Consider the following 22,989-nt stretch of genomic DNA (forward strand, 5'->3'; position numbering starts at 1 on the left):
CTGACAGAGAGGAGGTCCTACCTGAGGTCACATGACTGGCAAATGCAGATGGGGAGATAATCTGTGTGAGGCCCATGTTTCCTCTAATCTCTTTGTAGGAAATAAATGATAGTGCCAGCAAGAGATATTGTTTGCCACAACAAGACTGCCAGGGAGGCTGATTCTTTGCTGGCCCTCTAGGAAGTACAGCAAAGTGTGGTGAAGTCCTAAGATAGGGGCTCAGGGACGCTTCTGAAAATCAGGCTGGCTATCAGGAAGCAGGTAGGCTATTCGCTCTGGTTTATGCTGCGCTCATAGGCCAGACACGTTCTGTGATTCTGCTCCGGAATATTTCTTTTATTAGGGGATGTTCCCAAGATCAGCAGAAAAAAATATGCTGCAGACCAAGTTTAACTTCCATTAAATATGGTTTGCAAACCTGAACAAACAAACTATTTTATAGGCATTTCAGATTCAGAAGGAATAAAAGAAAATGACAAACTTGTTTTCAATTTTTGTTGCACTTGCCTGCTACTGACTTGGTAATAGAGTGCTCACTTCACTTCGGGAGCTTTCTCACCACACGCAGGCTTTGTCACTATACACGGTGTCTCATCCTCTGGGAAGGATCCCACAACATCCTTTCCCACAGGGTGGCCTCCCAGCAACCATACGTCTATTTTGTGGCTCTCTGCCCATACACAGTGGATGAACCTGGGTGAACAGCTACCCGACTGGTGTTGATAGACATGCACACTGGTGACGTGTGGGACAGTCCTCTCTGCTCTTGTACACACACACCAGAGGAGAAAAAAGTCATAGAATAAAGCTAGTTGTTTTATTGAGAGGAGCACAGCCAGAGACCTTATGAGGAGAGGTAGACAGATAGCCTGAATCAAAAGGGAACTCTCCTGGGCTCTGCTAGCTTTACAGTTCCCAGTTCTAGTCGCTTTGGAGTCTGGCCGTGCATATTATATTTGTCTTCCTTGAAATATCCCTTGCTGGGGATTGTAAAAATGTCCATGATATTTTGCAGCTCTTCCCATCAGGAGGTGGACCTTATGAATTACTTTGACCAATAGAATATGGCAGAAATGGAACTGTGTGAGTTTTGAATCTGGGTCTCAAGAGCTTCTCAGCTTCCTCCATTGCTCTTTTAGGATCCCTCTGACCACCACGTGCAGACACCTTGTCTAGTATCCTGGATGTCGAGTATCACATGGCCCACCTGCTTCCTTTACACTAGCTGACAGCCTGTCAACCCCCAGAAATGTGAGAATATACCAGATCATAGGCTTATAAATGACCTGCCAGCTGTGTGCAGATGCAAGCGCAATCTTAGCAGAGACCAGCTGAGCTGGATCAGAGCAGAAAAACTACCTAGCCCATCTCCAAAATTGAGTTAAATAAGGCGTGCCGTTTTATGTCATTAAGTTTTGGGGGTCATTTGTTATTCAGTAAAAGCTAATTGATACATTCCCGTACCCTTCTGATACACTGCTTCCAACTTGTTTTTTCCCCAAGCTAACTTGACGTATGTGGGCTTGTATCTGTGCTTGTTTTTACTTACAACATGAAGACTCTTGACGAAGAGAAAACTGTATCGACAGTGAAGGTTAGAATGAACAGAGCTACAGAATATGGAAATGAGTGGCTGAATCACTCAGGGCGGCATACAGAAAGAATACCCTTATTTGTATTATGTTGTAGTGAAACACCCCAACACCAATGGATGCCAGTAAAACATGTTTTCCATACCCTTGACCTCATGATCCTTGTCCTATGGGATGCAATATATTCTCTGCTCTGGTAGGCAATGTATGGTTGCAGCGAAGAGTTTTGCATTTTGTATCTTTTTCTAAGTGGGAATGTTTGAGGTTCTGTTAGCTAATTTTTCCATGTAAACACTGTATTGTGAGGTGGAGAGGAGTGTTGTTTGAACAAAATGGAGTCTGATCTAGAGGGAAAATGGACTAATCTGGAAATTATTCACTTTGAGAAGAGGGGCCCTTTGATGACATTTTTTGATTCAGTTACTAGCTGACTGATTGGATTATATCCCTTTAGGAAGAGGGTGGGTGAGAGTGTAGTTTATCGTAAGACGGTTAAATTGTGTATGGCAGGGAGAGTGCTAAATAAATGGGAAGAAATGTAGGAGTGTGTGTGTGTGTGTGTGTGTGTGTGCGCTTGCACGTGTGCACGCAAGAGCTCACACATGTGCCATCCAAAAGGAAGAATACACAACCTTTGGGGGAGTAGCTCTGCAATCCATATCCCTTTTTTTTTTTCCTGCACACTGTTCCCCTCCTGCTAGGATTAGATTCCCAGCAACCATTTTTGTGTTCCATAACTTCACTCCTTGGACATTGTTGATTGGGCCAGGGATAGAAACATAACTATAGCTGGACCAATCAGTCTCTTTTTAAATATTTGAAACTGTAAGAGATGCTGAGTTGTTTGAATCTGGACATATAAACTAAGGAGCTGTGGAACGCCTGTATTTGGCCACATGCATGTAGAAGCTCTGAAAACCAAATAGGAGAGAGGATTATAAGGGAGGGGAGGGGAGGAGAAGAGCTAGCTAGGGAAGAGAGGGGAGGAGAGAAAAGAGAGACACATACCCACTGGGTTCCAGGTTCTCTCTCCGTAACGGCCTAGCAGCTAGTTCTGGCTCTTGAATTCCACCAGGTATCCTAGCATCTTCCAATAAATTCCCTTCACGATTAAGATAATTTGAAGTGGGAATATGTTACTTGTAATCAAGAGAGCCTCAGCAAAGGAAAATTCACATTAATGAAAAGGTATTTATGAGTTTCTTAACAATCAAATAAAAGGATATTTGCCAGCATTTGGTTGTATCAAGTTTCTATTTTACTTACTGGTACTTATGCCAGTGGTCAACCTGGGGGCCAAAAATATTGTGTACCACTTTAAATTCCATTTATATTATTAGAAGAACATTTTTCAATCTCACAGGGTATATTTAAATAGACATAGCTATTGTTTATTCTTCCAGTGAATTGAGTTTTGAATATATTCTTTTTCAATCTACAATTCATTTATGAAAAATTGGTATACATATCAGTTAGCACATAAACAAATGTTGTAAGAGGGTCATTATTACCAGTTTAAAATCTGCTTAACGACTAACGCTCTTGTAGCCTCTTTTTCCCTCGTGGTAATTCTTCCTAGAGTTCATAAATCAATATAGTCATAGTTATTCACATAAGAAATGGCACTAGTTTTAAAAGTTGCAACACTTAAGAAAAAAATACTCATCAATTTAGATTTAATGATAATGTACAGAGGCTTTCAGAGTCAACGTTAGAAGTAATGCTATTTAAATTGATTTCTTACTTTTGGAGGCAAAAAAAATTAAATACTCTTTATGAAAGGAAAAGCAAACACTTCAAAGGCTGTGTTGGTGAAGTACAAAGTTAAAGTCTGATAAGGAGATTTTCAGGTTAGCTTGATCAGTGTACAGCTAGACAGTGCATCCAACATCCACCCTGCCAAAACAATTGAGGAGGGGGAAAATCTGCTTTAGTGATCCTCATTAACTAAGTTCATATTTGAATTGGTTACTTTTTTTTTTTTTGTCTCTGTTGTCCCATCATGAATCTCTTCGGTTATGATAAGACTTCATTATGTCATCTGAAATAATGTCAACGATACTATTAAAGTCACCATGATGAGGAAAGTTCTTCCACGAACCACTGAACTCTCCTCCCCAAACAAATGGTGAAAAATCTGAGTAGAGGATGAATGAAAAGTTATGAGTGGATGAACCTTGCTGTTTTACCTGAGGACATGATCACCCTTGGAGAACGGAAGCAGCTTGATTTCATTGTGAAAGAATAGGTTAAAAAAATTCTCCCAACTCTAACACTGTGATAGATTTTTGGGTTTTCTCCACACCTGTAGGCATTGCCATGGCATTTTAGACCTGAAATGCATTTTAGACCTAATCTGGTAACTTACTTGTAAGGATGACAAAACTGAGGCCCAGAAAGGTTTGATAATTTTGCCATGGTTACAAAGATAATTCAGCAAAACCTTAGAACCAACAACAAAGCAGCTGTCATTATATTTGAGTGCTTATTATACAGCAGGTGTTATGCTCAGAGCATTGTATGCATTTTTTCATTTTCATTCCAACAATCCGATGAGATTTGTACATATTATCATCATCATTGTACGATATTATTACTATCATTTTACAAATGTGGAAACTAAGGCAGAGGGTAGTTAAGTACCTTGCTCAGTGCCAGGCAGCCAAGAAGTGGCAGGGCTGTGTTTGAACTCTGATCTGACTATTCCAAAGCTCAGGGCCAGGGACTTCCCCCAACACCCTTATTCCTCCACACCTCCCATTTCTATCAGAAATTTCCAAGGCCTTACGGAGAACTTCTCTATCTAAGGAAGAGTTTGTATTTTAATAATAGGCAATAGTAGCTGTCTGAAAATGTTTTTGAATAATAGAATTTAAAAGGCAGCCTGTACTTGAATAGTATGACCTTAAGTACATGTATTTTTCAAGTAAGATAGTGGGATTTTGTTATAATTCAAAGGAATGACCCAACTCTTAATATTTAACAGTGACAAGGAATTTGAACATAATATTCTTATTTAGAAAATGTTTTATTCACTGTGCATTTAGGTATTAGACTAATTCTCGGTGGAAAAATTCACCAGGCAGCTGTGTATTCATTTGCCATATGCCACGTTCTCTCTGAGCCAGACGTGATGAAATCTGATTTACATTTGGGAGAGACCAGCTGCCTCTCCCAGCAAACATGATCACCCAGTGCTCAGTAGGTAATGGGAGCTACTAACTGAATAGACACTGATTTAAGCATTCTGTAAGTGCAACCGGGAAGGGAAGGTATATTTTGTTTACAAAATAAAAAACTGGGAAGAATGCCAAGTATTTCTTTTTCAGTCACTTGTAATAATAGAAATTACAATGAAACATATTTTAATTTTAAGTAAAACGTGAATTTAACTAAATTTCTTATAATAAAAGATATTCAGTTATATAAGTTATATTCAGATATAAGTTATAAGCTATAGTTCTAACCATAGAATCTGGTCACTGCTAATAACATAAACCTATTTTGTGGGCTCCAGATTTCCCTCCAATGCTTTTTTTTTTTCTCTCACTATATTCATACAGATTTATTTTCCAAATTAGTTGTCAAGATTTTAAATAGACACCGAACTCACTGGTGCAATTGTTGGTCTCAGGACAATCTAGAAAAGTCTAGAACTCCCCATGTCCACATGTCAGGTATCAACATCTGATCATAGTAGTCTTTCCATTGGTCTGAGCTGTAATCTTAAAATCTTTCTCAACGTAGGACTCCAGACAGCAGTTATGGATTAAACTGAACTGTTGGAAATATGACACCAACTTTAGTCTACTACCATATCAAAGGAATCTGAGAGAGAGAGAGAGAGAGAGAGAGAGAGGGAGGGAGGGAGGGAAGGAGCGCACTACGTAGGTGGAGAGAGCGATTAAGGGATAAAAAAATGAATGAAATGTTATATTCAGGAAAGTAGGGACAACATATAAAGTGCTGAAAAGGAAATGAAATAATCCTGAAGACAAGCTTAGCACCATTCACCATTTCTTTGGAAACAGTTCTAGACATAGAAACTTAATTTGCTTCTAAAAATATGAATGATATTCCCTCTAATAAAAGTAATAGCATGATATAGCAATTTTCAAGATGAACAAATATACAGAACATTTTATCTTTATAAGATTTTACTGGTACCATAGCTCAAGAAACGTAATGATTCATAATAAATTGGATATGTTCTTTTCCTTAATACTATTTATTTATTTATTTATTTATTTATTTATTTATTTATTTATTTATTACCCCTCATTCAGACCAGTGACCTAATTTATTCATTTAACAAGCACTTACTGAATTTCTACTATGTGCCAATCAAAATGCCAAGAAGTTTGTATGCATTATCTCACTTAATTTGTACAATGTTTTTGCACTGTTTTCTTTTTTTTCCCCTCCAACGCTTTTGACAGAAACATTCAAATATATAGACAGAAAATCTCTCAAAGCTCAATGGTTAAATCTGTCATAAAGATGACGATATGGTTAACTTTTGAGAAGGCCCACTAAGCAGAGAAGAGAGAAGACCTCAGCTGGAATTTTAGCTTGGCCAATGAATCCCTGCATGTGAGAAATTTACCCTCCAGTGTTTCACGTTCAAGGTAAGAAAGTAGCAGCAGGGCCACACTTCTAGAACATGTACAAGGTACCAGGCACTGTTCTAAGCACTTTTTTTTCCTTTCTTTCTTTTATTTTTTTGTATTAGTTTCAGATTTACAAAACAATGTAACAGTTAGACATTTCACCCCTCACAAAGTTATAACCACCCTCCCCCAATCTACTACCCCTCTGACATCATACATAGCTGTTACAATTCCATTGCTTCTGTTCCCTATGCTGTACTCCACATCCTGTGACCATATATGTGTATTAAATTATAGTTGACATTTGATATTATTCAGCTTCAGCTTCAGGTGTACCGAGCAGGGGTCAGGCATCTATACTGTCCATGAAGTGGTCTCCCTAATAAGACAAGTGCCCATCTGACACCCTACAAAATCTTTGCAACATTATTTTCACATAGTAACTTTAACCCTTCAAAACTTTGTTAGGTAAGTATTAGCCTTGAGTGGGGAAAGGTCATGTACCTTGAGTGATGGAACTAGGGTTTAGCTCCAGATCTGTTTTAACCACACCTCACAAAGTTATAAAATATGTACTACTAGTATTTTAATCACCACTCATTTTCATCGATTGAGGGTGGAAGATCTCTAAATCAGTGATGATCCTTTCAAACACAAATGAAAAAAATCTTCTTAAATTGTTTTTTTTTTTTTGCAAAATAAAAGGGAATGTATTTGCTTGGGAAACTTCAATGTCCAGGGTACATCTAGAAATTCAAACAGTGTACTCAAGAATCTTTAGGAGGCTCTGCCTTTATGCCAGGTCCCAGCGGTTCCAGGCATAGGTCCTCATATTTCCAAAGCAGTATAGACGTAATTCCTTCGTGGCCCCTGTAAGCCCCTGAACTGAGTTTCATCGATTCTGAATGGTCTGCTCTGAATCATGGGCCATCCCTGAACTAAGCACAGTGACCAGGAGAGCAAGATGATGTGATTGGTGTGGGTCACATACAACTCTTGGAGTAAAGAGTGCATTCAGTTTGATCTGAACCATACAGACCGAGTGTGAAGAGATGTGGTTCCTCAAGGAAAGTCAGGGCACTGTTACCACAGAAGGGGGATGGGTGCTGGGTAGGCCAGAAACCACAGATGGCCACCCCAATTAGATTGTTGCTTCAGCAATTTCCAGCACTAAAAGCCTATAAACTTCTGCCAAAGAAGGGAAGGAAGGGAAGAGGGAAGAGAATGTTATGATGTATATATAAATCCTATCCGCACTTAAATTACCAAACCTCATTTCCCCCTAGTAACTTCCTTTGCTACAGAACTTTTACTAAAATAATCAGAATAATGAAGAACAAAGATTTATGTGAAAAATTTCTTTTCTTACTCTAGTTTTATAGTACTATATTAAAAAAACAAACAACTGGTGACAACCTAAAAGTCCAATAGCAATGATTGGTTAAATGAGTTATGGTATATATATCCTTATGATAGAATATTATACACTTACTAGAAGTGATGTTTTTAAATAATGTTCAATTATATGTGAAAGTATTGAAGATAAAATATCAATTGCAAAAAAAGTTAATTGGATAAAAAATACACAGTATACTTCTAATTTTATTAAAAAAGAAAAATCTGTTTTCTGCCTATATAGAGCAAAAACATAGGGGAAGAGGCAGAAATGTACCTAAGTCTCAATAGTGACTATCTCTTGATGGTGGGGTTTTGAGTAATTTTGATAATCTGTATACGTTTTTATATTTCCACATTTTCTACAATGAATAAATAATTCCTTTATAATCAAGGAAAAAACCCTTAAAACTGTTGAACAGAGGGTTTTGAACTTTACTTGTTTTGTGCCTGTAAATTTGTGTCAGTTTACAGTGAGAGAAGGAATGTAGGTAGCACAAGAATCAAACATAAAACACTCTTTGAGATAACCAAGAGTTGGTTATATTTGTCTACTTTAAAAGGCTGTTTTGCAAGTTCCTTCTTTCATAAATATAAGGCTTGATTATATACTAGAAGAATATTTATACAGGTGTGTTTAATTCTAGAGCACTTGATATAATGTCAGATAATTTAAGCTAATTAGATAAAGATAATGATTTACATTATGGAAATGCTAATTATATTACAATATCTCATGTGCATGGGAAAATTCCACTAGATATATGGAAACCCTCTCTTTGCATTTGAATTATGAGTCCATTTTCAAAAATTCTATTTGCATCCGCTTTTCAGGGCAGCATATCTAATGTGCAAAGCAATATTAGATTAAGCCATATAAAGTTACTGTAAAAATTGGGAGTAGCAGGATATAATGCAAACATTTAAATAAAACTGATAAAAATCACACCTATTTAGTTCAACTGTTAACACAGGAACAAGAAGCAGTAGCTGAAATATGTAATCTTTTTACATATTTTTGCCATCTTCATCATCATCATCTAATTTTAATCATCATCTAATTTTTTAGGTTTCAGCATAATTTTATGTATACTATCACATTTTATCTGGGTAAGGCTATTATTACCTTTGCTCTTATAAGAAAACTAAGGCATGAAACAAATAAATGGTTTTCCAAGGTCACACACAGAGTAAGATGTAGAATTCAGATCTATTAGTCCTTGGTTTGCTGTTCTCATATCACCACTTGCAACTGGGAACTAGATTCTCAATGTTAGATTCTCAATGTTAATAAAACTAATAAAATCTTGATTTTGCATGCATCTTTACATTTTACAAATTTTTAAAACCTGGATGATCTCATTTCAGCCTAAAAATAGTTCTATGTGGTAATAATATCAACAGCCAATACTAAGTTGAGCCCTTAATCAAATCGCTTTTTGTGTATTATCCTGTTGTGATAGGCAGCCTTAAGATGGCTCTCAGGGATCCTTTGCTGCTGGAATTCAGACCCCTCTTTCACTGTGTCCTCTTGAGTGTGGGCTGGAACTAGTGACTTGCCTCTAATGAAAGGAATATAGCAGAAGTGATGGGATGTCACTTCTGCGATTAGGTTACAAAAAGACTGTGGCTTCCATGTTGGAATCTCTCACTCTTAGCCTTTGTTTGGGAGAAAGCAAGCTGCAACCTCTGGGAAAAGCAGGGTGTTGATAATAGCCCATGTGGCAATGAGCGGCAGTCTCCAGGCAACAGCCAGCCAGGAATTGAGGCTTGTCAACAGCTACGCCAGTGAATCTGGAAGCATGTCTTCCCCTAGTTGAGCCTTGAGATGTGTGCAGTCCTAGTTGATACTTTGCAGCCCTGTGAGAAACCTGAGCCAGAGGACCCATGCCCAGATTCCCAACCTACATGAAGTGTGAAATAATAAAAATCTGTTGTTTTAAGCCATTAGGCTTTGGGGTAATTTATAATGCATGTTTTTTGATTCTCATAATCGCCCTATGCGGTAATACTATTATGCCAGCCCCACCTAACAAATGAGAAAGTTACGTTTTAGAGAGGTGAAGTAATTTTTCCTAACTCAAGCAGTTAACAACTGACAGAGCTGGGGTAAGAAGCCGACTCCCTGGACACCTGAATTTGGGCTTCAGTCCCATGCTGAATTGCCCTTATAAATGATATAAGAAGCAGTTTGACTTAATACAGGTGATAATTAAAGGATGAATTTCAACAGCACACTTGGATTTAAGAAACTTCCCTGAAAGGAGACTAAGGTAGGCAGAGCAGGTATTACTGTCCTGTTGTAATGATGACAAACCAGTCAGCTCACACTTCCAGGATATGGGGACATTAACCCAGGCCGTCTGGCCCTAAGTCTGTGCTCCATGCTCCTCACTGTTAGATTCATACTCATTTTTATTAAACAGGTAAATGATAAGATACAAAATCCACATATTTTAATATAGTAACAATAATGTGTAGCAATCATAATAACCATAATATGGAACCGTCAATAATTAATTAGATGCAGGCTAATGTTTTATATGTCTGAGAAAGAGGCAATCAGTACACTCAAGGCAATGTGAGAGATTATCCAAAAGTCAGTGGGACCTGGCTGACCATCACCTTTTTGGTATAATGGTATAAATTGCCACGATGTGCTGGAGAAAATTATTCCATCTGTATCACAGGAGCATTGCCTCTGCAACCAAATTGAAAAACAAATCAAGTCTTAAGAGCTTTGAGATTCTTGTTTTTGCTAAGTCATTTTCATCCCTTTTTAGTAAGATGCTTTATTTATATGTAAATCACCAAACCCTGGAGTCAGTCCATTTTGGTCCTCCAATGCCTTAAGTATAAAATAAGGCCTCAGGTGGCCTTAAACAGGATTATCATGTCATGGAATGGGTGAGGAGAATGCATTGATTTACCAGTTTAGAATCTATGAAATAAAATATGCCAATACGGATTTTATTTAAATTTCTTTCTGAAAGATATTTACTTGTAAATTTATTTGCAAAATGGCCAATTACTTCTTAAATGTTTTATTTAATACTAGATTTTTAAAAGAGCATCTGTATAAGGAATTGAATTAGGTTTGCAGGGACAGAGTCAGCAAAAAGTTAAGATAATTCTAATAAAAGCATAATCAAAGAGGAAACCCTATTTCTTTCCCTGAATGGTTACTTAAATTATGCCGGACTGTATAGTAGGAGAGTATTTATGGGTCAAATTCTCTAAATGTCAAATTCTCGAGCCATGTGACAAAAATTTCCTTTGGTAGGGCAGAGTTCCACGTTAAAATTTGCAGTATGTAATAAAGTTTTAAGATGTAAGCTACTTAAGGAAGAATACAGTTCTTGTTCATTTGTGATAGTACAGGAGATAATTAATTACAATGCCACACTGTATTGTAGGGATAAATATTATAGAATTCATAGGGATGAGTTTTGGAATGTGGAGTCCTTTCCTACGGGGTCCTTTTCCTCCATTGTGTTCAGATGAGGCAGGCTTTCATTTCTCATTCTTCTTGGACTCTGACAGAATCTTCTTCCATTTTTCAGGCCTGTTTTCTCTGCAGTGATTTGCAAGCTTAGTATAAATCCCTGCAATTGTATTGTTGCTAGTCAGGCAAGCTATTGGTTTTGTATATTTTGTAGCTAGTCATCTTATTGAATTCTCCCATTCTTTTAAATGGCATTTTCATTTATTCACTTGAGTTTTCCTAGTTGATAATCGGTAAACAATAAACAGCTACTGCCTGACCAGAATTTATAAATTTATAACACGCCTTCCATTTCCTTCCCTTCCTTTTTCTTTCAGATGAGTGTTAAATAATGAGGGCATGACAGTGCAGGCGTCCTTGTTTTATCTTTATAGTGCTTTACCAATAAGAATGATGTTAGCTTTTGTTTCAGAAACATGTTCTTATTATGACAAGCTGTTTCTTTCTAGTTTATAAGGAAATTTATTTCTTCTATTTCTAGTTTATTAGTTTTTAAAAGTTATGAATTTATACTGAATTTTATAAACTTTTGGTGACCTTTGAGATGAGCATTGGCTCATTGATGCGGTATTCTTGCTCACCTCTAAAGGCAGTTTGCTTTCCCCATAAAGTAGACTCTGGTAATAAAATATTTGCAATGTGAGAGCAACATGTTTCCTTGCTTAAAGATTACATATCTCTAATCAGGGCTGTAGTTCTTTGAGAGTCAGTTCCCTTATATGTTTTTCTGTTTCTTTAGCTGTAACAAAAACATATAGTTTTCTATGTTACGTTGACCCCAGTAGCTTCATGACACCCAAAGCGTGGTTTGCAGATGAGCAGCGTCAGCATAACCTGGGAGTTTGTGAGAAATGCAAATTCTTGGCTTCATCCCACCCTACTGATTAGCAGATCTGAAGGTGGGGACCAGGAATCTGAGGTTTAACACGCATTCCAGGTGATTCTTCTGCACACTAAGGTTTGAGAGGAACCACTACAGAGCATGTGGAAATCATGTGACTTTTTGGGTACAGAGCAATGGCCAATTGAACTTGAATCACATCCTGGGGTCAGTCTCTGCTTCCACATCTATAAAGGAGGGATCTGTGAGTAAATTCAGTGTGGAGATTTAATGGTTGGAGAAAGCACCACCCAAGGGCATTCTCTGGGGGCTTGAGGACATACCTGATCTGAGGCATTGTTATAAGTAAAAGAGAAAAAATTCTTGCCAATAGGGTTCAAAGCAGTTGAACTCAGCCCAAACCCATTTCTCTTTATTTTCTACAAGGCCAGCTTCCTGTGCTTCACTTAAATTCAGTATTATTTCTACAACACCCACACAAGAATGACTATGAAGATAATAGTTGTAATAATACCTCCCATTTCTTCACAGTGTATGTGGCATTACCCTTTCTTCACTCCGCACAATACGCCTATAAGGCAGGAATTGTCGTTCACATTTTAGAGGTGGGACAACTGAGGCACAGGGTCATCAAAGAAAGAGTTTGCTTTAGGTGATAAGAACACAGTGAGGGGGGAGCATCAGATTACAATCAATAAAAGCAAACCAGAAAATTGGAGTAAGAATGATGCAGAAAAGTAATACAACAAAGGCCAGAAATCAGTGACAGTTTCTTAAAGAACCATGTTTCTTTTATGATGGTGCTTCTGCAGACACTACAACTATTTCTGAAATGAGACCAAACTGGGAGAAAAAGTAAGTAGCACCCAGGAATGGAGCTGGATGAATGCAGAAAACAGTGTGATTCTACCCTTTCTGGGCCATTAAAATTTTGTGGAGTGGCTCTTTTGGTAGGAATTCACTAAATAGGAAAGCTGGAAGCAGCAGCCCCAGCACTGAATCACAAAGTCAGGGGCAGTGTCTCCAGTTCAGGGGCTGCTGTGTCTGATGGGAGAGCAGGGATATCCCCAGCAGAATCTGCTCTGAGAGGTTCCTCAAGCTGACGAGTATCAGCCAGCCCCTGTCAAAAGTGTAAAGAAGTGTACAGCATAAAATCCTTTTTCTGGGTACTTACTGAGTTGCATAGGCTGAGAGAGTAAGAAGAGACTTTTCATGAGCAGTTTTTCAGTTATATTTTAGGTGTCACGCAGGTCCAAGTCTTTTTCAAGCGTTAAATACAGGTATTATCCTCTCTCTCTGTTTCTTTCTCTCTCTCTGTCTCTCTGTCTCTCTGTCTCTCTCTCTGTCTCTCTCTCTCTCACACACACACACACACACACACACACACACACACACACAGCCTTTATGATCATCTAAAAAGTTCCTTCTAAAGACAGTTGACAGTATACCCTCTCTACCTTATGAGAAGTTCTGCATCAAGGGGCCATATATGTTTATGAGAATTCTTGCACCCACCCATTTTGAGTGGGTCAAGTGAAATATTTTAAGTAAATGCAGGTCTCAGAATTGGAAGGAGCTTGGAAAGTTATCTAGTTTAATTCTTTGTGGTTGAAGTCCATAAGAAAACAGTCCTGAGATAAAGACAAGGAGAGAGGGAAACAAGATGAATTGAAGTTGTAGGGGCAGAAAACAAGCTTCCTAGACAGAGACAAGCTTCCTAGATCCCTCCTTCAAGAAAGGGCTTATAGCCCAGCTGCTGGGACTGGGTCAGGTCAGCCTTCAGCTGTCAGCCCCTTCAGGGATGTCTTCAGTGGCAGACAGCTGCTTCCTCAAGACTGTGCTCTTCTCAGGGGCAGCTCACATTCAGCTCCAGAGGCAGGAAGTGATTGAAAAGCCTGACTCTTTTTGGCCTAGCTTGGGACAACTCTGATGGACCATTTTAGTGCAGAGCCCCCATGAGGTTAGCTGAGGCTGTTGTTGGGCCCACTTTGCAGCTCAATTTCTCCCTCTGCCCAGTTTGGCTTCCTTTCCTTCCTCCAGCCTGATTCCCAAGGGCATTCCCTTATATACATCCTGCCTAATAAACCCCATCGTAGAGTATGTTTCTCTTAGAGTATGGAGAACACAACCTGTGACGTGCCCCCAAGGGTGCTGCACTTTCCATTGATGCAGACTCCATACCTCATAGGCAATCTCACTGCATTTTCAGATAGTGTCAGGCAGTTCTTCCACTAAGGGTTGGAGTCTGCCTCCCTATTCTTGTGTTAACTGGGTCTGTCTTCCTGAACCACCCAGAACAAGATGAGGTGGTCTACATTCTATTTCCTTCATTTCCACTCTCTTGCCCTGGATTCTGTCTTGTAGTCTAAAAGATAAAACAAAATTTCAGCTGATTCATCATCTCCTTTTCTTGTGATTGTGCTGTTCGAAGGAGACAAAATTGAAGGGAAAAGCCAATGATTTAAAGGGCAACAGTTCAGGAAATATGCAGTAGTTCTTGTTCCTTTTTAGGTTACTACCCATTGCAAATTGGGGTGCGAGGGGTGCTATTGCAGAAGGAAGGGGCATGATGGGAACCAGGGGAGAAACAAAGTGCTTTGTAGCAGAAGCATAGCTTTGGAACCACCTTGGGCAATTCTTTTAATCTTCTGAGATCCAACAAATATGTTGTTGTCCATTTTCCTGTGTTTTCAGTCTTGGAGAAAGGAAATGTCGATCACCAGATTTAAAAACCTGGGAATTGCCCTGCATTTCATACTTTCCTCCACTCCTCACATCCACTTAATCTCTGCGTTATCATTTCCTTCTGCCCCTACAACCTCAATTCATCTTGTTTCCCTCTCTCCATGTCTACTACGACTGCCTTGGTTTGGGCTGTCATTATGGTTACTGCCTCCTGCAGACCTCTTCCCTTCCACCCCATATTACAGCCAGGGTGAGCTCTCTGTAAAACGAAACTAATTATTTTGGTCAACAGCTTAAAATACTATAATGAAGCATTATTTATTACAGCAAAAACCTGGAAGTAACTCACATAACTATCAATGGTAAAATGGATAATTAAATGGTGGCATATTTGTACAATACAATGCTGTACTGCAACAATAAATGAACAAGCTATGGTATAACCATCCACATGAATAAATCTCATGAATATAATATTGAGCCAAATCACAAAAAAAGATCATTCTGTACCATAGCTAAAAATAATCTATGATGTTGGAATGCAGGTAGTGGTTACATTTAGGGAGGAGGGTGAAGTAATGACCGGGTGGGGACAAAACGGGAACTTGTGTGGTGGTGGTGTTGCATTTATTATTTTGGTGGTGCTTAGTTACGTGAGTATGTTCATGTTGAGAAAAGTCGCTGAGCTTAATACTTAGGATTTTCACATTTTCCTGTATGTACATTATTCTTTAAATATATTTGAAACTCCTATAATGATTCCCCCAGGCCTACAGAATAAAGTCAAATTCATAGGATCCTCTCTATGAACAGCACACTCCTCAAACCTTCTCTCTAGCTATTTTCACTGTGTGTGTTCACTTCAATCACTCTGGATTGTTTGCAGCTTCCTGAAAAGGTCAGGCGGTTGAATGACAAATACAGGTTTTTAATGAATGAATGAATTGTGGGGTTGATAATACATACCCTTCAGTGCTTTTTTGAGGATTAAATAACAGAACATATGTGCAGTTCTTAGCACAATTCCTGAAGCATAGCAGACACTCGTCCTGTGTTTCTTCCTCTTTTTTCTTTCCCCCCAGTACAGATAAATAGAATTCTGATATCTCTGAACATTATTATGGTATTGTAGCTAAAAACACTTTTTGGGAGGTAGTACCTATCAATCTCTATCCATTTGGTGGAGTTTATTCCCCAGAGACACTCTGGCTTGTCTTGAATTCTCTAGAATACAAATCTTGACACAGACTTCATTTTCCTGGACAAACGGTCCCAACAAAACCCATACTTTAATGTTGAAGTCAGATCCTTCCTAAATCCCCTGGAAATATTACCACATGCCCATTATCTGATAAAGGGGTAAAGAACAGCTATAGCTAAGGAAAAATATTTCATGGGGTCTAGTTTTGCTTTATTTAGGCACATTAGGTAGATGGGATCATAGGCAGATCTGAGAATTTAGAACTACAAGTGCTGCAGCTACTGGTGGTTAGTTTTCAAAATATTATCTTCTTGCTGTAGAAATGCTTTCCTTCTGATGTCAGATTTCATACAGACCTTCCATCAGGTCTGCACTGATAACCAGAATCTTGAGATGCTCCTTCCTCTTCCAACTTGTACTTTACAATGGTCCAGATTGGATTTTACAGCTTCTTCTAAACGATTTTGTCTTCCTAATCCTACAACTGCATGTTGAGAACTGATTAACAATGAACTTATGGACAACAATGAACAACGAGTGTGCTGCTGCCTATGTGTATTTTTCATTTTGCAAGTCTCAGGGGAACATGACCATGAAATAAAAGCACTGAACTCTATTAGGACAAGGACCATAGTGAACCAAGTAATGCACAGTGGGTGAGACAAATAAAATAAAACAAAAGAAAACAAACATGAAAAACAGAGTTAAATTAAACTGTATCAGAGTTCTCAAGGATTATGCCAATTTTTATAAATTCTTTTTCTCAGTTTCTTAATCCACAAAATGTGGGAAGGGATACCAAGTTATGAAAAGTAGATTAGACATTGATAAAAGTTCTTTTATTCTCAGAAAGATGGACTTTGGTAAGTGAACTCATCTAGGCCCCAAGCTTTCAGGGCCATGATACTGGTTCTTAGAAAATAACTCAGGGAGTAGAAAACAAGGGAGAAGTCAGCCACTCTAAAGAACCGCTGCCCCATTTCCCCCCCTTTTTCTTACCTGTCCACCCATCTGCCCTCTCTTTCATTTGGCATACTCATCTTCAGTGTTTCCCTGAAGTTAATGTTCACTTAATTACACGTGTATGAAAATGGGGGAGGTGGAGAAGAAAGGAGCCAAAAACATGAGATGCCCGATTCACCTCTGCCTTGAGATGGCCTTGAGAACATATGGTATGAACAATAAAGCCTTATTTGGTTGAAATTCACCTCTTGAGCAGCCTTAAGCTTATTTTCGCATGTAAATAAATCTACAGAAATAGAGGGAAGGCCTCCCCATAAAGTATTAGATTTAGATCTTTCACTTTTAAAGGGTAGCATAGAAGTAAAATTCCAAGAAGGACAACAGAAACATGAAAAAAAAAATAACCTGTGTGTAAAGCTGAGGTATAGGGAATACCTAGAATGTTTGCATAATGAGAAGAGACCTAAAGGGTCAGGGCCTGAGGCTTTCTGAAAAGGGAACTACTTTCCATGAGACAACTTGGGATCTTGGTGGTGGTAGTGGTGGGGCGTAATAAGGTGATTGAGCCAGGTAGGAAGGAGATGCTGCTAGTGACGCATCTCACTTTGTTCTCCATATTATATTAGGTTGATGCAAAAGCAATTGCGGTTTTTCCAATTATTTTTAACCTTTTAAACCACAATTACTTTTGCACCAACCTATAATAATCTCATCAAACAGCAGCGAATAGGAACATACTGCAGTGTCATCTAGGCTAGAGATGTATCCTGGATTTTGTCTCTTCCTAAATAGCATCTCTGATAAATCCTAACTTGGTTCTTTTCTTCCAAAGAACAGAAATGTATTTACATGATTAATGCTGACCGGGCATCACTAAGAAGAAATGGAGAGCAAATGTTTAGAATAGCACATTTGACTAACAAAGGTAACAACAGGGTAAGCTGCAAGGGAGGCTGTGACTCATGTCTCAACACGTGCTGAAGGAATGGTGTGTCCAGGAGGACACCAAGGAACACCGGGTCTAGGAATAGGCCCTGAGTAAAGTCACCATGGCCAGGAGAAGAGAAAAGAATGAAAACTTGAGTTTACTATGTTCATGATGTTGATTTCTGTGGAATTTTAAAATTTCCAGCTGGTGGATGTATTAATAAATTGTTGTCCTGAATACTTTTTAATATAAAAATAATCTGCGAAGTGTTCATCCCTGGAAATCTTCAAGAAAGGGACAATGTCACCTACAGGAATATGGCACCATCCATATACCTGACTCTGAGGATCAGTCTTACCTGCACTGTTCTTTGAGCCCCTCTCCCACTCTACCATCACAAGTCTCAATTTATAGAGATATGTAGCAATCCTTGTGTTTCAACAGCCCATATAAGGTGAGGATGACATAATCGTGAAGTTCTCTCAACAATGATGAATCAGGACTTGAATGAGTTTTCTGTATAGCTCTCTAGTGATGAAATATCTGGGCTGAAGCACGTCTCCCACCTCTAGGCAGCAAAATGGTTAGCTGTGGAGGTGCTATGCAGTTTCAGAAATGAGCAACATACTTTGCTTTAAACCTGCTACAGAAAATGGGCTGCTACCTAGGAGGCCTGCTTCATTTTCAGAGTTCTGTGGGGCTAAAGTTCTGTAGGGAGGAGAAAGGCAGGCGGGGGCATAGGCTTATTTTCTGAAATTGCTAAGTGGGCCTGAAATGCCTCCTCTCATTTATTTGTTGAAGACAAGGTCATCTCACTTAATTCGGCAGGAATACAAATTCACCAGCAGGAGAAGAAAGGCTGGCTATAATCTCTTTGTATTTGAAATATGTATTTCAAAGGGATTTTGAATATACTCCCCAGGGAAGAGACTGCACAGGGAGCCAGCCCCAGGCCCCTGCTTCCTGCCGCATGAATAGGATTGTCAGAAAAGCCCCAGATTCACAAGCCCGTCCCGGGTGTTTAAGATCATACACATTATGTCCAAATGTGTAACTGTGGCAAATATATATCCTAAACCAATGTCAAGTTCAGATCAGAGCATATACTGCTTGGAGCTGCGGGTAAAAACAGAATGATAGGAGAACCCTGAATTATTGAGGAAAACAGCCCTCTCCAAAGCATTTGTCCCTCCATTATCCCATCGTGGACTCTGAGAGATTTGGTGCAGGAGGCGGAGAAGGACAGCGAGAAAGGTCAGGAAGAAGCTCCCTGGGCTGTTGCCGCCCTCTGCCTCATCATTCTCACCCAAGGACATGCAGGGCTGGATTGTATACACGGTGTTGTCCGAAACTGGACGCAGGCAGACGCCTGAAGTATACATACCGTATGTTAGCAAGGCAGAACCATGTATGGTCCTGTGATAGGAGCAGGAACCACTTGCATTTAGCCTCGATTCCCTTTCATTTCACTACGTGGGGGGCCAGTCTCTCACCTTGCAGTATTGGGTGGAAATAGCTTAAGACTAAACTTCCCATCATAACTCGCACTTCCAAGCTTTATTTTGTAATTTAAGAAAAAGAGTCAGCTCCACCTGGGTATTTTCTTTATCAGGACTAAGCACATCATTATTCGGTGAGGGATGGAGCGACCATGCTGTCCTCTCCAATCAAAGGGTTTTCAATCGGCCTTGGCTGTGAAATCACTTCATCCGTACTCCAGCAGTCCCTGGAGCTCACCCCTCTCCGCGGGATTTCCACTTAAGTTTTTCCTCCTAGAATCCCTTCCACATTTTAAAAATCTTTAAGCCGCCTCAAATCCTTTCACAAGGAAGCAGGATAAAATTCGTAAACCACAGTTACACACAATGTCGACACTCAGGTTCACACATCTGGGGGGATTGTTTGAGAAATGCATTGCTTATTAAGAGGTCCAGGGGGCAGGTACGGTTACCAGGCGACCCCCTTAGTTTCCCGCCTCCTGCCCCAACCCCCGCCACCTCAGAGGTAGCAAAAATCCCCCCCAAGGCCGAGCTTGAGCCCCTGGTCCGGGGTGGGGATGAGCAGGGAAGTCGCGGTCGCCCCCGCGAGTGCGCCCCTCACCTTGTGGACGGTGCGTGCCGCCGCGTCGCACTGGGCGAGCTGGGGCGTCCCGCTGGCTCCAGAAGTCTGACTCCGAACACGCTCCTTTTTCTCCCGAGCTTTTATCAAAGCACCGCTTCTCGCAATACCTGCCTCTGAGGTACGCTGAGTCCCGGGGTGCTGTCCTCTCGAGCGTCCCTTGCCCGCAACGATGCCTCAGGGCTGCGGCGAGACGGGGCCGGGGGCGCGGCGCGCTGGGTGGTAGGTGCTGCGCTTCGTCAAGTCCGGGCGCCCCGACTGGAAGAGGCGGCGAGAGCGGAGACGAGGAGGAGGCGCAGGAGCAGGGGGGCAGTCTGTTAAATCAACCGGCAGGTTGCAGCCATTCAGGACACCCCTGACCCGAGAAGGGGATGGGTGGGATGAAAACGTGAGCCGGGGTGCAATGCAGACGGTGCTGGTGGAAGAGAGCTGGGGGTCTTAGCTCCGAGGTGCTTCAGGTCTTGCTTAGGCGGTAAAAGAGAAATTCTGGAGCTGATGGAGCCCTCAGTGCTCTCGGCTGCAAACACTAGAGGGCAGCGCTGTCCACGCTATAAACCTGGCCGACGGCGTTGCGGGTGTGGACAAGGGTTCCCCCTCCTAAGCCCTCTGTGGGCGGCGGCCCTGGAGGAGAAGGGGCCAGTTGGTGCAAGGAGCGGCAGGTCCCATTCCCCTCCTGTGCGGACAGCCTGGGTTGAGGAGAGGAGGGAGAGCGGGCAGGTTTGAACTTTGCCTCTGCGGGCTCCTCCAGGCAAAGCCTTTGGAGGTGAATTACTCAACATTCCTCGAGGGGAAAATTACAGTCAGCCTGCACAGAATGCCTTCATGAGAGGGAAGGGAAGAAGGATGTGAGAAAGAAGTGGAGGGAAATTGGGTGGGGAAAAGTAACGGGGCAGAGAGGTGGGGAAAGCTGAGAAGAAAAGGAGAAGGGGTGGGGTGGGGAGGTTGGAGCTGGTATTTCAGGTTGGCGGGAGGCTTTGTGCTCTTCCTAGTGGTCCAGGAGTGTCCACCTGATGCAAGGCCAGAGAAGTTAACTTGGGAGGGACCTTATAGAATCCTAGCACTGATGAAGGAAGCTTCCTGAGGGCTGGTTGGTTACTTTCTGTCAGGAACTTGGGTGGCTCTGAAACCCTGAAGCTTTACATAGATCGATTCCCTAACATTTGGGGGGAAAACTCAAGATTATTTGAACTACAACCCTGGCAGATGGGAGAGGAGAGATGGGGAGCCAATAAATGAAATAGAAAACCTTATGCAGAGAAAATGATCTGTAGACAGCCTGATACAATCTTCACACTGAAAGGACCTCGACCTGGGAACCTCTGTAGACAACTCATGCTGTTCCCCCCAAATATCTGCCTCACATTTGTCTTTCTTATGTGTAGCCTTTTGGCTGAATTGAGAAGGTTTTTTTTTTTTTCTTTGTCTGTAGATTGGAATTCTTCTTCAATTCAGAAAGCAAGCATGTGTGCCCTTCTTCCTGCCACCTGGAATGCCTCAGGATCAGCAAGGCTTGGGTGATGGGTGTGAAAGGGAATTTCTCTGAACAAGAGAAAGAAAAGCTGGCAAACTATAGTCATGAATTGTGATTTGTTTCTGTTCATCCTATTACACTAACAGAAACGGCTTAAGTGGACTAAAACCTAACAGGACGATGGGACGGAAGGATGTTTTCCTATCAAAGAAAGATAGTGCTTCCAAGTCATCATTTCAAAGGTGTTTAATGATAGAGGCATTACATAAAAATAAACAGAACAAGAATCAGTCCTCATGTTATAAAAGAACCTCAAAGTTTTTTTTTAGATATCTCAGGAGTAAGTGAGGACATGGTCCTTCCAAAAGATGAAGGAAATTTGGGTTTGTTATATTCTTTTTTAAAGGAAATTAGCTTGCCTATTCTTTGGTTATTGCAGTGTAAGCAACTATAGAAACATATATTAGATTTGGAAACTCTCTTGCACGTAGCTCAGAATACCCCAGCTTTGGCAGATTTCAGTTTCATGAGGTTCATGGCATTCTCAAGCTATTAATTAACTTCTGGAATATATTTTACCAGTGTTAATGAAAGTCAACATCTGCTTAATTAGTAGCTGATAATTCAATTTGTGGATTGTTCATTTGCATTTCCATGGGACTCTATGAGTGCTTTAAGACTATAGGTATATGTAAATCACATGCCACTTTGATAATGAAGAATTCCTTGTCAGTTAAAAAAATCTATAACAATTGAGTAGAGCCCTGGGCACAAGGCATAACAAATTCATCAACTTGCAGTGAGAACTCAAAGGTAATTATGAAGGAATTAGTTAATCAAAGTCATCCCTCCCTCCCTCCCTCCCTCCTTCCCTCCCTCCCTCCCTCGCTCCCTCTCTCCATTCTTTCCTTCCTTCCTTCCTTCCTTCCTTCCTTCCTTCCTTCCTTCCTTCCTTCCTTCCTTCCTTCCTTCCTTCCTTCCTTCAATAATGATGGTTAACACCCACCCTGTATCAGGCATGAGCAAACTCTAGGAATACAATAAAGAAGATAAAGTTTCTTCTCTGACAGATCCTAGAATCTAGTGGATACATTGATCCACAAACTAGTAAATCCAATCCAGAGTAATAGTTGGGAGAAAGGGGAAGTACAAGGTACTGGGGGAGAACAAAGGAGGGCAATCTAATCAGATTCTTTGCTTTACATCCCAGACTCTGGAGACATAAACTCACAGCTTGGTTTTTAACTCCCCATACTCTTTTGCTTACCAAGAACAGCCCTATCTAGAGATTTGAGTTATTCACAAAACTTACCCCCCCCCCCCCCCGTTAACCCTGCAGGTATTTCACAGAGGAGGCAACATTTAGGATGGTTTAGAAGAAAGGATGAGTATGACTGGATAAGTTTTAGAGAAGTCATATTCCAAGGAGAGGGGCAATTTACAATAGAAAGTGTATGAAATTCATTTGTATCATGAGACAAAATTTTCAGAGAATAAAATAGTTCATGTGACTGGCCCTGGGCTGTGTGTTTATGGTTCAGGACTGGGGTCAGGCTGTGGGAGTTAAGCTTGAAAAGAGGAAAAATCCCTGCTGGTACCTGTAAGGAATGTGGAGGACCTTAACCAGGATTAGATCATCAAAGGTCAAGACTGTAAGCAATGAAAACTAGAGTTATTGCA

At 40.4% G+C, this 22,989-nt stretch overlaps 1 protein-coding gene across 2 annotated transcripts in view; it reads right to left on the bottom strand.

Moving 5' to 3' along the window:
* HTR1E (5-hydroxytryptamine receptor 1E) overlaps nucleotides 1–20,302 on the bottom strand; it is an 84,217-nt gene extending 63,915 nt beyond the window's left edge. For both annotated transcript variants that reach the window (XR_013992510.1, XM_081037550.1), the window contains exon 1: nucleotides 19,821–20,302. The gene's annotated coding sequence lies outside the window, so the exon portion shown is untranslated. The remainder of the gene's footprint in view (nucleotides 1–19,820) is intronic.
* Between the last annotated feature and the right edge of the window lie 2,687 nt (nucleotides 20,303–22,989).

Source organism: Rhinolophus hipposideros (genome assembly GCF_964194185.1).
Source record: "Rhinolophus hipposideros genome assembly, chromosome: 3".
NCBI classification, from domain to species: domain Eukaryota; kingdom Metazoa; phylum Chordata; class Mammalia; order Chiroptera; family Rhinolophidae; genus Rhinolophus; species Rhinolophus hipposideros.